Here is a 16102-nt window from a genome sequence, read left to right on the forward strand (position 1 = left end):
TAAGGCATTCTGGTGTGCGGGGGTATTACAAAGTGGTATTAGAGCCGACAATTTTGGAACCTGGATCAATGAACCAACTGAACATAGGGTGTCAAATTAAAATGAACCTGGTGTATGTGCGTTGGGAGCCCCAGCTGAAGCTATATTTTGGGTGAGTAGGCGCCCTCATTTCATAAACACGGCCCCATCGCGCTTAAGCCAGTCATAGGGAAATGGTAGTTCATAGGAGTAGTTACTTGAAGAGTGTTTATCACGTGTGTTTGTTAGCTGTAACACGTGTACTCATGTGAGTCTTGCATGCAGTGACAATGGTGGTGATAAGGTTTTAAACTGGTTGTAACGTTTGCTGAGTTGCGAATGAAAATTATGATGAATGAATTGTGGAAACTTTTTGTGTATAGCAAGTTTGAGTTGAATGATCTATTTGATAATTTTTGCATCATACGACGGTTAATGTTAGATGAATGCCTCGATTAGTGTGATTATAGAACGAATTGTGGAAATTGTGATGTTGTAGCGTTATAGACTGATCTTGCAGGTACGTAGCTAGTTTTAGACACGTGTCGGATCGTGTTGTAAATTGTTTGCGGTAGTTGAGGTAAGGAACGTATGTGGCTCGTCGACTGATTTAGTAATAATTATATATATATTTATATTGTGTGTGATACGTGTTTATGTGGTAGAGTTAAGTCATAATGGTGACGAGCCCGGCTATACGGAACTCCAAACGTTATTATTTGTTTTGCAGGCTCAATAATTCCGTTTATGTTCTGTAAAACTCGACCGAGTATAGATTATACACGACCGAGTAGACCTCACTCGGCCGAGTATAATAACACTCGACCGAGTACCCGGTAAGTTAAATTTGGAATCGCTACTGATCTCTGGATACTCGACCGAGTAATCAGAATACTCGACCGAGTAGTCCATACTCGGCCGAGTAAGTCCAATACTCGACTGAGTACGGTTTTATCGGGAATCAGCCGGGTTGCTCTAAAAACCCTATAAGGCCTCTTTCTTTCTTATTTCCGCCTCATACTTCTTCTTCTTTCCTCTTCTAAAAACTTCATAACACTTCTCTCTCAAGCTTGTGAGTAATTTCTTAGTGATTGCTTGTGGATTTTCCTCCTTATTGCTCAAATCCTCAATTAAGGTAATTTTTTAAATAATTTCTTTCTTGTGTTCTTCATTCATGGTATACCTTTGCTCAAACTTCGAATCCCTATCATGTGTAGATTGAAATTGGTATTTTCCTCTGATAATTTGAGCTTAGTTGCTTATAAATATCGTCTATGCTGTCACAAACACAATTTCATGCCTTAAATCGCTTCTTGTGTGCTACAAAACTTTATAGGGTTTTGCCTAAGTCGAATTTTGGCCCTTTTTATTGTTTTAAGATACTCTTTTAAGGCTTATTGATGATAAAAATGACTCTTTTAATTAAAATACCTTGTGTTTTGTGAGAAAATTTCGTCTTAAAAGTTCATCTCAAAATTGTATACATTCCCAAAAATAGTCCATCCATGGCTATTTGCTGGTTAGAATATCCTTGTTAAAGCCTATCTTTTTGCAGTATGCCAAAAACAAGAGCCACAGCAAACAAGAGGACTCGTACCAATGTTCAATTTGAGACGGGTCAATCTAGCCAAGAACCTGTTGTTCCTCCGTTGGATGACTATCCATCGGTAATGTTTTCCGATTTCAAGCAACGTAAGGCCTTCATAGCTTTGATGAGTCGTCCTTTTCGAGCTACTCGGTGTATGAACCCTGAGATTTCGGAGACCTTAGGGGTTAAGGGAGACATAGTTCATATATTTGAGACCTTGGAAATTGAGGGGTTGTATCACCTGCGAAAGAAATCCTACCCTCACCTAACCTTGGAATTCTTGAGTTCATTCGTGTATGACGCGAAGGAGAAGACTGTCTCCTTCCGCCTCATGAATAAGGACCATGAGTTGACCCTAGATGAGTTTGCTGGCCACTTGGGCCTAGAGGCTGAGGGGACGGGGTACCTTAGTGATGTAGCCAAGAACAATGGTGCACCTCTTTACCTTCCTTATCTGACTGGCCGACATGCTCCTAGTACTAATGCCATGCTGATTAATGATGTTCAGCACGTGTCCCTCCGCAAGTTCCTTAGGATAATGACTTGTCTGTTGTACTCGGGAGATGATGTGAGCAAACTTAATTCCCATGAGGTTATGTTGTTGATGTCTTACCTAAACCTGCACCGTAGGAAGCTCTTTTACTATAGCGCTCCAGGGGTGGTTTGCGCTAGTTTGGATCACATGACACGGTCTCCGAACCGTCACATTACTTGCGGGGCCATAGCGACCCGCTTAGCCTAGCACCTGACTGATTTTGAGGCCCCACCTCCAACGGAGGACGAGCTATTTGAGGTCGTTCCGACCATGAACGCCAAGTATTGGTGTAACAACAGGTGGTTAGGGAAGATGGATGATGGGTCTTATGCTTGGAGAGTGAGGGGATCCTTGTGGATGGTACTTCCTGACCCTGCACGCCTTCCTGTAGTTGACCATATAGCTGAGTGGGAGCCCGTGGGTGGGGTACTTCAACCCGGACCTCAGTACTATTTGATTGACCCCACCATTCTCCTGGACTTGCCTGAGCCTTCAGCGGCATCTGAGGGACAACAGGCTCCTCCCCCACCTCGTGAGTGCCGTAGAGTCAGACATCCTAGGGTGGACCCGGTTGAGACTGAGCCCTCTTACTCAACACCGGACTTCTACCCACATCAGTACTTGCGCTACCCCATAGAGCATGACCCTAGGATGCAGGTGAGCGACTTGACTGAGCGGATCTCCACCCCCTTGGTGCTCCGCAACATGTATGAGACGGCCCTTAATCAGGGCATAGGGACTGAGCTTGTTGGAGCTTGTGTCCTCCAAAAATTAGTGTGATAACATTAATAAATCTCTTAAAGGTTCACAAGGGTATACTTCGTATTTTAATCAGTTGATTAACGATTACCTAATAACGGTTGTCTTGCTAGAAAGTTTGACGTTATTATCATACAGATGGCGGTGATCAACTGGTCCCTAAAGGTCACACCTATAGGATGTGTTTGAGAGATGTGGTTATAGAAATATAATCACATTGATGTCTTATATGACTAAACAGTTAGTCAATGTGTTGATGAGACAATTATTTAATGAAGATTAAATAATATTAGTTGAGATTTAATTAATCTTGTCAATTCGTAAATTGAATATTATAAGTTATATTTAATTAAATGTATGTAATGTTAGCTTGGACGAATTAATCTGTTAATTCGTAACTAAATGTAATCGGTTATATTTAGTATCAACAAGATGAATGTGTCATAGTGGTAATAGTGAGGGTACTCAAACCAAGAGGTCATGGGTTCGATCCTTACTAGATGACAATTTAACACATTTTATACATTTTTGGAAAAACCGAAAAAAGAGAAATGGATCTCTCTTATTTCGGTTAGCATTGAGCCGAAAATTAGGAGGGTAAAAATATCTCCCCATTCACTCCTCTTTTTCGGTTAGAATAAGAGGAAGAGGGAGCTCATTGTTCTATCCTAATAATCCTAACCTAATTTTTCACTGCTTCTTGCCTCCTCTCATCAGAAAAAACACAAAAATAACCTAAAATTTTTCAGAAAATTTAGGAATCGATTCTAGCAAAATCAAAGGGCTTTTCTCGGAGCATCTTGGGTGCAGCTGATAGGAGAATATCATTGTGATATTGTTCATAGGCCGAATTAGCTAGGACCGAAGGTTATTTCGTCATCTATTTACCCTTTTTGTTTATGCAATTTATTTTATGACATGCTTTCATCATGATTAATTCGTTATAGTCCTTATATTTAAAGGGATGCATACAGATAAATCCCACAAGTGGTATCAGAGCCAAGGCCACGAATTTTAATTTTGATGATTTTCATAAAAAAATTTGTAAACAATAATTAGGGTTTGCGAAAAAAAAGGTAATCGGCTGGATTTTTTTTTAGCCGTGGAATTTTTTTTTTCGTTTCCGTTACTGTTCACGGATGAACAGTACATTTTTTAAAAAAAAAAATCTGTTTTTTCTTTTCGGTTTCTCCTGAAAACCCGATTAAAGTTTTTTACGGCTGTTTTTGTGTATGCCGATTTGAAAAGCATCCGAGAAAAGAAATTTTTTTTCCTGTTACTGTTCACGTGGTTACTGTTCACAGTGGCCAGAATAAAAAAAAAAAATTGTTTTGTTATGGTTTTTACAGAAAAACCGCAAGAAGAAAGAAATAAAAACGAGCTGTTTTTGTTGTTTTGTCTATCCAGCCGAGAGAAAAGTAAAAAAAAAAAAAAAAAAAAAAAAATTGGTTTTATTCTTGTTCACGTCTTGGACATGATTTTTAAAAAAAAATTTTTTTTTTTCGGTTTTAGCTGTAAAATCGAGAAAAGTTTTCTTTGGGTTGTTTCGGTTTTTACCGAGATAAATTTTAAAGAAAATTTTTTTTTGGGTTTGTTGTGGCCAATTAATTATTGTGAAGCGGTTCATAATTCATGGATACCTAATCATTTTAAAGCAGTTTAAAATTTTGACGGATTAAATTCATATTACAAGTTTAATATGAATTAAGATTGAAATTAATGTGATTAATTGAGGAATTGTCGCTTAATTTGATAATTTAAATAGGTGGTTTGGATAAAATTAATCTACATAATTAAAGAATTATGTCTTGCATGTTTAATTTTTTTTTAGTTGATGCATTTTATTTAGTTGAATTAATTGTTTGAATGGTTTAATTTACGTATTTTTGCAATCGGTTGTAATTTGTAATACTTAGTGTGGCCTTAGTCAAATTATGTTTTCGTAATGAAGGAAACATAATTTTTATGTAATTATGAGATCTCGAATCTTCTTTTTTTTATTCTTTAGTTTTGGGTTTTTAAAATTAGAATGTAATAAATAGGTTTATTATGTAATTTTATTTATTGTAATTTCAAAGAAGACTAAAGATGGAGGTTGGAGCTCACTCCCGCTACATGGATCAAGATGGAACATCAAGACAAGCTTCTCGGGTCCAAGGATGGATTCCAAACTTGTATTTATGTTCATTTTGATAGGATAGGCCACACTAGGACTCTATTATTGTTTTTACATTTTACTATTCTTATTGTTTTTCATTCACATGCTAGTTAATGCATCATATTCCGCCTAAACCAAACCACCTACTACTAAAATGTATGAAAATTGACTCATATAGATTGTATGTTAGTTTTCATGGACATACAGATGTCACATACTTATTAAGCCATCACCTTAGTTTATTCATTCACGCATGCTAGATATTAGTTCACTTAAAATGAATTAAAATAAAGTTGATGGGATCTTCCTCTACAACGGAAATTGAGATTAGTCTTTATAAGGGCAAACAACTATGAATCCCTTCTTCGTCGGTAGGCATAATATGACTCCTTTTATGTTGGGTAAGTAGTTTGTGTTGACTTAGTTTATCTCAACATTATAGTCCGAAGAGTTTCTCGTGATTATAATGGACTAAAGATAGAATTTACAGAAATTTATCGACCAAGAATTCTAAAGGGAGAATTAGCCAAGAGGTGGGCTTATCAATTTACAGAAATTGAGTCTTAGGATCATTTATATAATTCTTGAGGAAGGTCTGATGCGTGTATTTTATATAAGGTTTTTACCTCATTTTTACACGCATTTCTGTACTATTTATGTAGCATCTAGCTACAAATACCCCGAATATTCTACTTTGGTTCGTTTTATGTAATTTGCAGGAATTAATCAAAGAGGAGCTAAATCGAGCCTTAATGCGTCCCATTTGCATGCATTTATGGAGAACGAGGAACCGGAGCTTGGAAATCTAACACTTGGAAGACGCGTGAGCTGGTTTCGGGAAGTAATTCAAGGTCTATCGTGCTTAAATAACTCGATCGATTAGTTTTTCTACTCGATCGAATGCTTTATTTTCTTAAGGTTGCTCGATCGAGCAGTCCAAGTTTACACAAGAGAAGACTTTGCAAGGAGTGCTCGATTGAGTGGTTTTGCGCTAGTTTGCTCGATCGAGTGGTTTATTTCCACTCGATCGAGTAGTTTGTCCTGCTTTAGTTTATTTTCCGCCTAATTTCGTATGGGCTTTTGTAATTAGTCCATAGGTTAGGTTTAGAGGGTAATTTCGTATATGACTGAAGGGGGAACAACGTAACTCTTCTCTTCCTCTCTCTGGATTCATTCATTCATTTTTACTCTATACGTTGCTACTGTTCATTGGATTTTGGTTCTTTCTACACTTTTGCTACTTGAATTCGGATTGTATTGGTACTATTATTCATCTTTAATCCCTTAATCTTAATCATTGCTTTAATCCTTTCTCTCCTTATTGTTATAATAATTGCTTCAATTCAATCTTTATTAGTTGTTATAATGTTTATTTTTAATTATCTATTTGTTATTATTGTTAGTTCAATGGTGATGAGTAGCTAATTCCCCTCTGCTAAGACTATAGGGGATCCATAATTATGAAGGGATAGTAATCAATTTATTGGGTTAATGCTGGTATACTCTTTGTTGTTAACTGCTGCAATTAATTGTATCTGTTTAATTGAGTCGACGCAATTAGGCATTTATATCATAGTGAACCTTGACCTAGACCAAAAGGTTGGAATAGGCGAGACTAGTAGCGAACAATAGAGCATTATAGTTAGGGCGAAAGCTAAGATATTTGTGCTTTAGGGCGAATTGAGACCGAAAGGAGATATTCACTGCCCCTCAGACCGTATCTGCATTGACTTGAGACCTAGATTACTTGACCAAATGATTATGGTGAACCGTCTGTCTTAGCTGTTTCCTCTATCTGTTTAACTCCTTTTATCTACTTTACTCCTCTTCCTTACTCTCATTAGTTTAGAATCAATCAATTAAAACCCCCCAATTTGGTTACCTTGACGGACTTAGATAAAACTGACAATTTCCCATTTCTTTGTGGATTCGACCCGACTTCTCTAGCTATATTAGTTAGAGCCAGTTGGTTATTTTTTATAGGTATACGACTGCCCTGTCAAGGTCAATTGTATAAATGCATGAGTCTTCGCGTTATAATAGTATTGCATTAGACTTAAAAATCAAATCGATGCATAGGCTTATTATTCAATTTTCTTTTCGCAGTGTAGAACACGTTAATTTTACTGTTACAACAAATGGCTGGAAATAACGAAATCCCAATGCCAAGTGTAACACCCCGATATTCAGAGGAGCCTTGACTAGGCCTTCCTTAGCATATAAGGGCGTTACTATCTCGGTTGCCCGAGGTAAGTAATTATCAAACGTCAATAAAAGAACTATTAAGCTTTATTACAAGTGATTCAAACCAAAATACAATACAAGGTACAACTCAAAGACTACACGCTACGACCATCATATCTCGTGAAGACTCATCCCTGCCCGGACTCCGGCTATCCACGACATCAACACCTGCTAAGACCGACTGCTCACCATAAGGGATCACGGCAGACACATAACAAACAAACAACCACACAAGGTCAGTACTGAGATGAAACAGGACAACGACAACTGCAAACAACAACACAAACAACGACATCCACCTCAACCACAATCACCATAATCCAACCAAACCAGTCACTGACTGTCCACTGGACCAACCCTGCCAGTGGGGGACCGCAGCCGTTCCCACCTAAGCCCCGCTCATCGTACGAGCGATAACCCTGCTCATTAATGTGCACATCCCCTTCCGTGGCGGGTTCCACGAAGGGCGAAACTAGGGCGTGAAGTCACTCCCGCAAGCGACTCCATTCAGCCGAGAACGCATCTCGAGAACCATCACAACGATCACAACCACAACCACCACACAATACAATACAATTACTACGTCAAGCGACCACAATACTATCACAACGACCGACACACTAGACGATCTACAGCTACTGAGTAGGCGAACCTACCTTTACGCATCCGCAACCAATCCATGTCGACAAACACAGCATCCAGCGCACAAGCAAAGCCTATTACCACCATGCAAATATCTATTACTACAAGCAAAACCCTAACTATGAAAACAAAGGCACGGATGATGATTATGACATACCTATTAGGGAGAGACAAGGCAAAAGACCGCTACCCGACTCAAGGGACACCCTCCTAAGGCTTAAGAATCTTCATAGAGGCATCCATGGAGGTTTTGAGGTGAAGGGAAGGGAAAGAGGCGGCTGAAGGATAGAAGGAAAGTGGCGAAAGTGATTTGCGGATTTAACAAAACGCGATATAAATCCTCCGCTGAAAACCAGGCACTCGATCGAGTACCCTGACATACTCGATCGAGTAACCCCTACTCGATCGAGTGCCCTAGCTACTCGATCGAGTAGCCTCTACTCCACCGAGTACCACTTCTAAAACGCACCCCAAGATGGTTTGGCATACTTCCCTAAGGTTACTCCCGCCCCCAAGGACAGTCAACGCTGGTCAAAGGGATCCCTAAAAGGGCGGGTATTACAGTCTTCCCCCCTTAAAAAGAACTTCGTCCCCGAAGTTCACCTCACCTATCTCCCGCACGACATGGAAACAACACGACCTTACCAAACTTCCCGGCCAAACCAATACCTCTTGAAAATACCATCCCCCCCCCCCCATGTCATCATCATCACCGACCACATTTATACCTATCGACTCTTGACACTATCATGCAAACTTTATCACAGTCAACTGTTATTTTACATATATATATAAAACGTCCAACTTGCAATGCGAAACGTCACTCGTGATCTCCCAACATACCATAACAATTATCAAATTGTCGATCTAGAACGTGTCTCATATCAACGTTTCATGTGGTGTAACTACTACCGCCTTGTTATTTGGCAACGTGATCCCATCATAATGAAACATACAACCACACTCACTTTCATATTAAAGGACCAAGATAACTCGTTATGCTAAAGCAGATCTTAACATCAACAACATTTTAAACAACTAAACATTTTAAACAACTACCGACAACGTTATAAACGCAAAACATTTATTCAAAACAACCTTTTTACTCCGCGACATTACTCTTCCCCTCTAAAAAGGAACTTCGTCCCCGAAGTTCACCACCCCCAAATTATCACGTATATACTTTACTACTTGTATCCGAATCATTAAAGATAACCATATTATTTATTATGGACATTACTCGCTAATTATACACTCGTTAAGTTAAAATCATACACATGCCACCGGAATAATAAGCCACCGATTGATAACATGTATTAATATGGTAAGCACAAAAGTACGAGAAGCTACAACTCCGATAAATAGATCGTAAAAGGCGCATACAAAATAAAAGCAACAATAAATTATTACCGCCTCACTAATTGTGACAGATACGCTTATAAAACTTCAATCATGACTTGTAACATATGAAATTAACGGTTCAAATGTGTTACTACGCACTCACAACTACTTTAAACATTAAAATCGTGATTATAAAACAATTGGACCCTTTTTAATTTTCGAAAACCTCCTGTAACAGTGTCACTCGATCGAGTATGTTTAGGTACTCGATCGAGTGCCATGCTACTCGATCGAGTGTCTTGGCTACTCGATCGAGTAGCCCGAGATCAAAATGCTCTTTCTCATGTCATCCTGCAGCTACTCGATAGAGTACGGGGTACTCTATCGAGTACCTACAGGCCAACTCCTCATAAATCTGTCACAAGCTAACACCAATGCGCATACTTGACATATAAAATCGAGTCGGGACGACTCCCCGACTTCTAATACCCTGCAAACAGTTAGAATGTCAAATTCGGCCTTATGGCCAATCGTACCGATTCAACTAAGTCTCAAAATAAAAGGAAACAACTATCAAAGTCTAACAACAATACCACCATCTAACATCAACTACTATCAACAATCACGAACGAAGATAAAAACAAGGAGTATCACTCCTGCTGCTGCTGCTGCTGCTGCTGCTCGAACATCACCTCATCATCACCACCACCTCTAGATGAACCTACTCCCGCATCACCCCCTGCTCCTGCTCCCGGGCCCACGTACCAAGGCGTCAAGCCTCCATAAGGGAAGGACTGGGGTGTCCCCCACGTCGACTGATCCACCCCGTAGGCATGGAAAACCCCCGAGTAGCTCCCAACTCCACTCCACCAAACTGGATGCGGTCCCTCTGTCCCTATCCCCTGAGTGTACGCCATCTCATGCATGTTCCGGAGTGTCAAAGTAGATGACACTCTCTCCGACAAGTAGCTGGACCGCGTCTCCGGTGTATCAAGATAGGGGTAGAGCGGGAAAGGCTGCTTCTTCTTCTTTGTGCCTCCATTTGTGTCCTAGCCTCCGGGCCCTCTCTCACTCGACGGGGTCCCCTCACCACCCTAGGCCTCTCCGCCACCTGAACTCCCGCGTTCTCACCCTTCGTCGGCTCTGGCATCTCCGTGAGGATGGTGCCGTCGATGAGATAGGTCTGAAGCTGGCGAGGTGTGTCCTCATCCTCCTCCTCCTCATCGTCGGAGTCCACTACTACTACAATCGGCTCCAAGGGCTCCGTGGGTGGGAGGTGCTCGGGAGCTGGGATCTTCATCCAACTCATCCCATGCACCCTCCATGCTAGGCTACCATCTGTCAAGGTTCTCAACCATTTCAGGTCGAGATAGTACTCACGATCCATGGTAGGCACAGGGGTAACTAGAGGCACGTACTCTGAAGAAGCCTCAAAGGAGGTTAGCTTTTCAGCTAACCGAGTGGCAATGGCACCACAGCTCAGGTACCGAGAAGTAGAGGAAGCCATCAAGGCAAGGGCAGCACAAACTATGGAAGGAGCATTGAAGACCACTTTCTTGGCCCTCTCCGGATTGAGGTACGACATCAAAAGTAAAACCTCATGGTTATTCAACTTACTGATATCTTTTCGGTCATAGAGAAGGTTTGAAAGGGAACGGAGAAAGATTCTCAAGGTGATGTCTTTGAACGTCATTAATCAAAGCATATTGCTCGCGGTGGGAGCTTGCTTCCGATCAAGCAAGGCATTAGGCGCGCAGACGCCGCACTCGGTGGAATGTCGGTGATGGAGTCCTTGGGAGGCTTGGCCAACCCAAGGTGAGAGGCAAACAAATCCATGGTCAAAAGGAAACTGGTATTCATCGATCGAACTCCACGATCGACCCACTGGGTCATAGTTAAAGGAACTCATGAATTCTAGGGTAAGAAAAGGGTAAGTGTGTTTCCTCAGCCGGTACAAACCAATAAAACCCAAGGTCTCGAATATATGACGGACATCCGTCTCTATTTCCAACTCCTCTAGCACACCGGTGTCTATACACTTTGTGGGTCTCATCTTGCGTTTTTGTAAAGCTACAAAACGCTCTCTTTGCTTAAAGTCCACAAAGACAACAGAAGGGTACTCGAGAGATCGGGTACTACCGGTCCACTAGCCTCCCCCCTCTCAAGTGGATCAACCCTTCCCCGTTTACTCTGACGGTTTCCAAGGTTTAGTCTCGGCATCTGTTTTAGGCATAAGTCCAAACAACTCGTATAAACATCCAAATACTTATTCCATGTAACTTGAATTCACATATCCAGCTAAACACAAAATTTTCCAACAATTTTGACATGTGAAGCACATAATTCATGTTATTAAACTTGAGTATTAAGATAAGTGCACATGTTTATCAACAGTTCCCAGTTTTTGGCATACAAGTTCAAACAATTTGTATAAAACATGTAGGCATACCTTTCATACAATTCGAGTTTCATATAGTTGGCGACTTCACTAACTTGCTAACCAATTCCATACTCGAGGCTCATAGTTAATGTCATTAAACTTAGATGTTTCGCTAGGTAGTCATATATCGTCAATAGTTTCCTCAATTTTATCCTATGATCTCAGTTTGTAGCCACTTATAAACCATAATTACGAAAGTTTGGCCTGCGGACACACATACTCAGCAATTTGAATATCCTAGCATGCTTCTAAAGGTTGTTCCATTTACATTGCAAACTACATGTCACTAATGCAAGAGAAAGAATAATATATGTCAAACCAATATCACCTTCGCTATTATGTAAAACAACTCAATCAAAATTTTCAGACGGTCTTTACAGCTGTGAGAATTGTGGCATGTATTCATCAATCATTGTTTCTTTTATCATATTGGAATCCCATTTATGCTTACCTTGCCAATTACAACATCAATTTTCTCATTCTCAGTCACGAATTTCTCATAAGACACTTTTAAGACGGAGTTTTAAGGCAACTTTCTAAGGTGATAATCATCAAAATTCATACTTCCACATGATGTACACAATGTATAGTACTTAATTCCATCATCTAATCAAAGTAAAACAATCAAAAATCAATTTCAAATTTGTAACCCTAGAAATTTCGGGTTCAACTATTGCAATTTCCAATCCAATTTTACAACATATAATCACCAACAACCATGAAAAGAAGACATATGAATCATATTTCAACAATTAAAAGCACCAATTTGATCATTATAATCGAAAATTTCAGATTACTACACTATTTTGACATATTCAAAATAACAAATCACATAAATTGAGAAGAACTACATACCTTGATTGATTAGTAAGGTAAAGAAACGAATTAAGCAAGAAAAAATCACCCCTAACAATCACTACCAACCCAAGAGAAAGAGAGGATTTGAGAGGAAAAAGGAGATTGAGAGTGGTTTATGTGTAAAAGTGTCGAAATATAGGGGAAATAGAAGGAGGAATAGAAAGGTAAAGGGTTTTAAGAAAACCCGTAGGAATGCGACATGATAACCTACTCGATCGAGTGTCTGGGGTACTCGATCGAGTACCACCCTACTCGATCGAGTAGGAGCTAAATCATCGAGTAACTGCGGGAAATTTCCCACATTCCGACGTTATGGCTTCCTAACTCGATCGAGTGAGGTCTACTCGGTCTAGTACGCACCCGCACTCGGTCAAGTATAGCTAAGTGCTCGATCGAAAGAACGAAGTAACTTGAAGGTCCCTGCAAAACATCATCGCGTGTCGGTTCCAACTAAGTTCGGAATTCGACACTAATTACCGCATTCAATCACGTTTTATATCTATCGTCGCACAAAATACAACTCTCCAACAACTAAGAGGCATGTCATGTTACTTTATACAATTACCCAACTCGGTCTACCTGTCACCGAGTTACGTATAAATCTAGCCGTGTTATCTTATTACATTTAAACTTACCTTTCATGCTATTACTAAACTCGTATATACATCAACTTGAAACGTATAGTTCACATTAATTCATTCCTTTACACATTACATAAATGCATACTTTCCAAGGCAACTTAATCTACCATGTTTCACATTCTATCATAAGCAATTTATTGTGCATAATATCAACTATTACAGCAATGAGAAAATTCTAACTAACTAATAGAGCATATACACATTACCATATATCGTGATTCGAATTATTACTCATCCATACTATAATCGTCATTAGTTTTACGACAAACCCTTACATGTTTGCTACTCATATTACACACGCAATTGCACACTTTCACGCATCTCCATGACGAGGAATCTCGTCACGCATCACATAGCTATCATATAGGCTCACAAATCATTCAAAGAACTCATAACTCCATTAACAATTACCATATTCAATCCAACATTACTATCATACCGCCACTAATTCTAACAAAACTTAACCGGAGGTAGCTCCGGCACAATTAACATTCCCAGTACACATTGAGACACGGACTCCACATTCCCATCCCGTGTGACTGGCTTAAGTGCCATGGGGCCAAGATTTTGAAGTGAGGGCGCCTACTCACCCAAAATCTAGCATCAGCCGGGGCTCCCATTACACATACACCAGGTTCATTTTATTAGACTCGCTACATTCATTATGTTCATTTGTTACAGGTTCCAAAATCGTCGCTCTGATACCACTTTGTAACACCCCGATATTCAGAGGAGCCTTGACTAGGCCTTCCTTAGCATATAAGGGCGTTACTATCTCGGTTGCCCGAGGTAAGTAATTATCAAACGTCAATAAAAGAACTATTAAGCTTTATTACAAGTGATTCAAACCAAAATACAATACAAGGTACAACTCAAAGACTACACGCTACGACCATCATATCTCGTGAAGACTCATCCCTGCCCGGACTCCGGCTATCCACGACATCAACACCTGCTAAGACCGACTGCTCACCATAAGGGATCACGGCAGACACATAACAAACAAACAACCACACAAGGTCAGTACTGAGATGAAACAGGACAACGACAACTGCAAACAACAACACAAACAACGACATCCACCTCAACCACAATCACCATAATCCAACCAAACCAGTCACTGACTGTCCACTGGACCAGCCCTGCCAGTGGGGGACCGCAGCCGTTCCCACCTAAGCCCCGCTCATCGTACGAGCGATAACCCTGCTCATTAATGTGAACATCCCCTTCCGTGGCGGGTTCCACGAAGGGCGAAACTAGGGCGTGAAGTCACTCCCGCAAGCGACTCCACTCAGCCGAGAACGCATCTCGAGAACCATCACAACGATCACAACCACAACCACCACACAATACAATACAATTACTACGTCAAGCGACCACAATACTATCACAACGACCGACACACTAGACGATCTACAGCTACTGAGTAGGCGAACCTACCTTTACGCATCCGCAACCAATCCATGTCGACAAACACAGCATCCAGCGCACAAGCAAAGCCTATTACCACCATGCAAATATCTATTACTACAAGCAAAACCCTAACTATGAAAACAAAGGCACGGATGATGATTATGACATACCTATTAGGGAGAGACAAGGCAAAAGACCGCTACCCGACTCAAGGGACACCCTCCTAAGGCTTAAGAATCTTCATAGAGGCATCCATGGAGGTTTTGAGGTGAAGGGAAGGGAAAGAGGCGGCTGAAGGGATAGAAGGAAAGTGGCGAAAGTGATTTGCGGATTTAACAAAACGCGATATAAATCCTCCGCTGAAAACCAGGCACTCGATCGAGTACCCAACATACTCGATCGAGTAACCCCCTACTCGATCGAGTGCCCTAGCTACTCGATCGAGTAGCCTCTACTCCACCGAGTACCACTTCTAAAACGCACCCCAAGATGGTTTGGCATACTTCCCTAAGGTTACTCCCGCCCCCAAGGACAGTCAACGCTGGTCAAAGGGATCCCTAAAAGGGCGGGTATTACACCAAGTGCCACACTTGATCGCGCGTCCTGGCTGAAAGTTTTTATGGACAACATGAATCAGCTCACACGTCTGAAAAATGACATGTCCAACTTTGCGGACTGGGAGGCAGCACTACGGAATGCTCCCATTGCTAACGGTAAACTCAGGTACTTAACTGAGCCAATACCGGTAAACCCAGGCCCTAATGCAGGAGTCAACGAGTCACTCGCTTATAGTGATTTCGTTATGGAAGCGGGTGCGATAAAGAACGTACTCATCTTTGCAATGGAAACCAATTTGCAGAGACGCTTCATTACCCAAGGTGCAAACAAGATTTTCACCACGCTCACTAACGAATTCTCAAAGGCACCGAGAATCGTTACTTATGAGCATACATGTCGCTTCTTTAATGAGAAACTCCAAAAGGGCCAACCGGTTAGCCCACACATTCTTAACATGATTGAGAATGTCGAGAAATTGGAGGCACTTAATTGCAAAATCAGTGAGAGCATTGTCATTGACCGAATGCTTCATTCTCTTCATAATGGTTTTGCCCTTTTCAGGGCGAACTACTACATGAATGACTTGAAAAAGAGTCCTCATGAGCTACACTCCCTTCTTGTACAGACCGAGAAGGATATGAAATTGAGTGGGAGCATGAAGCAGGATGTTCTCATAATTTCCAATAAAAGTAAAGGTAAGGGCAAGGCTCATGGCGACCTAGCTGTAGCTAAGCCAAAGTTCAAGAAGCCAGGAAACGGTAAGAGTGGGCCTGGTGAGACTAGTGGCTCACAGGGCAAGACAAAGAGCAAGGGCGGTGACATTGAGTGCCACCATTGTCACAAGACTCGACATTGGAGGAGGAACTGTCCCGTGTACCGTGAGGACATAAAAGCAGGCCGCGTCGTT

The sequence above is a fragment of the Silene latifolia genome, chromosome 1, assembly GCF_048544455.1.
Source record: "Silene latifolia isolate original U9 population chromosome 1, ASM4854445v1, whole genome shotgun sequence".
Taxonomy (NCBI): Eukaryota; Viridiplantae; Streptophyta; class Magnoliopsida; order Caryophyllales; family Caryophyllaceae; genus Silene; species Silene latifolia.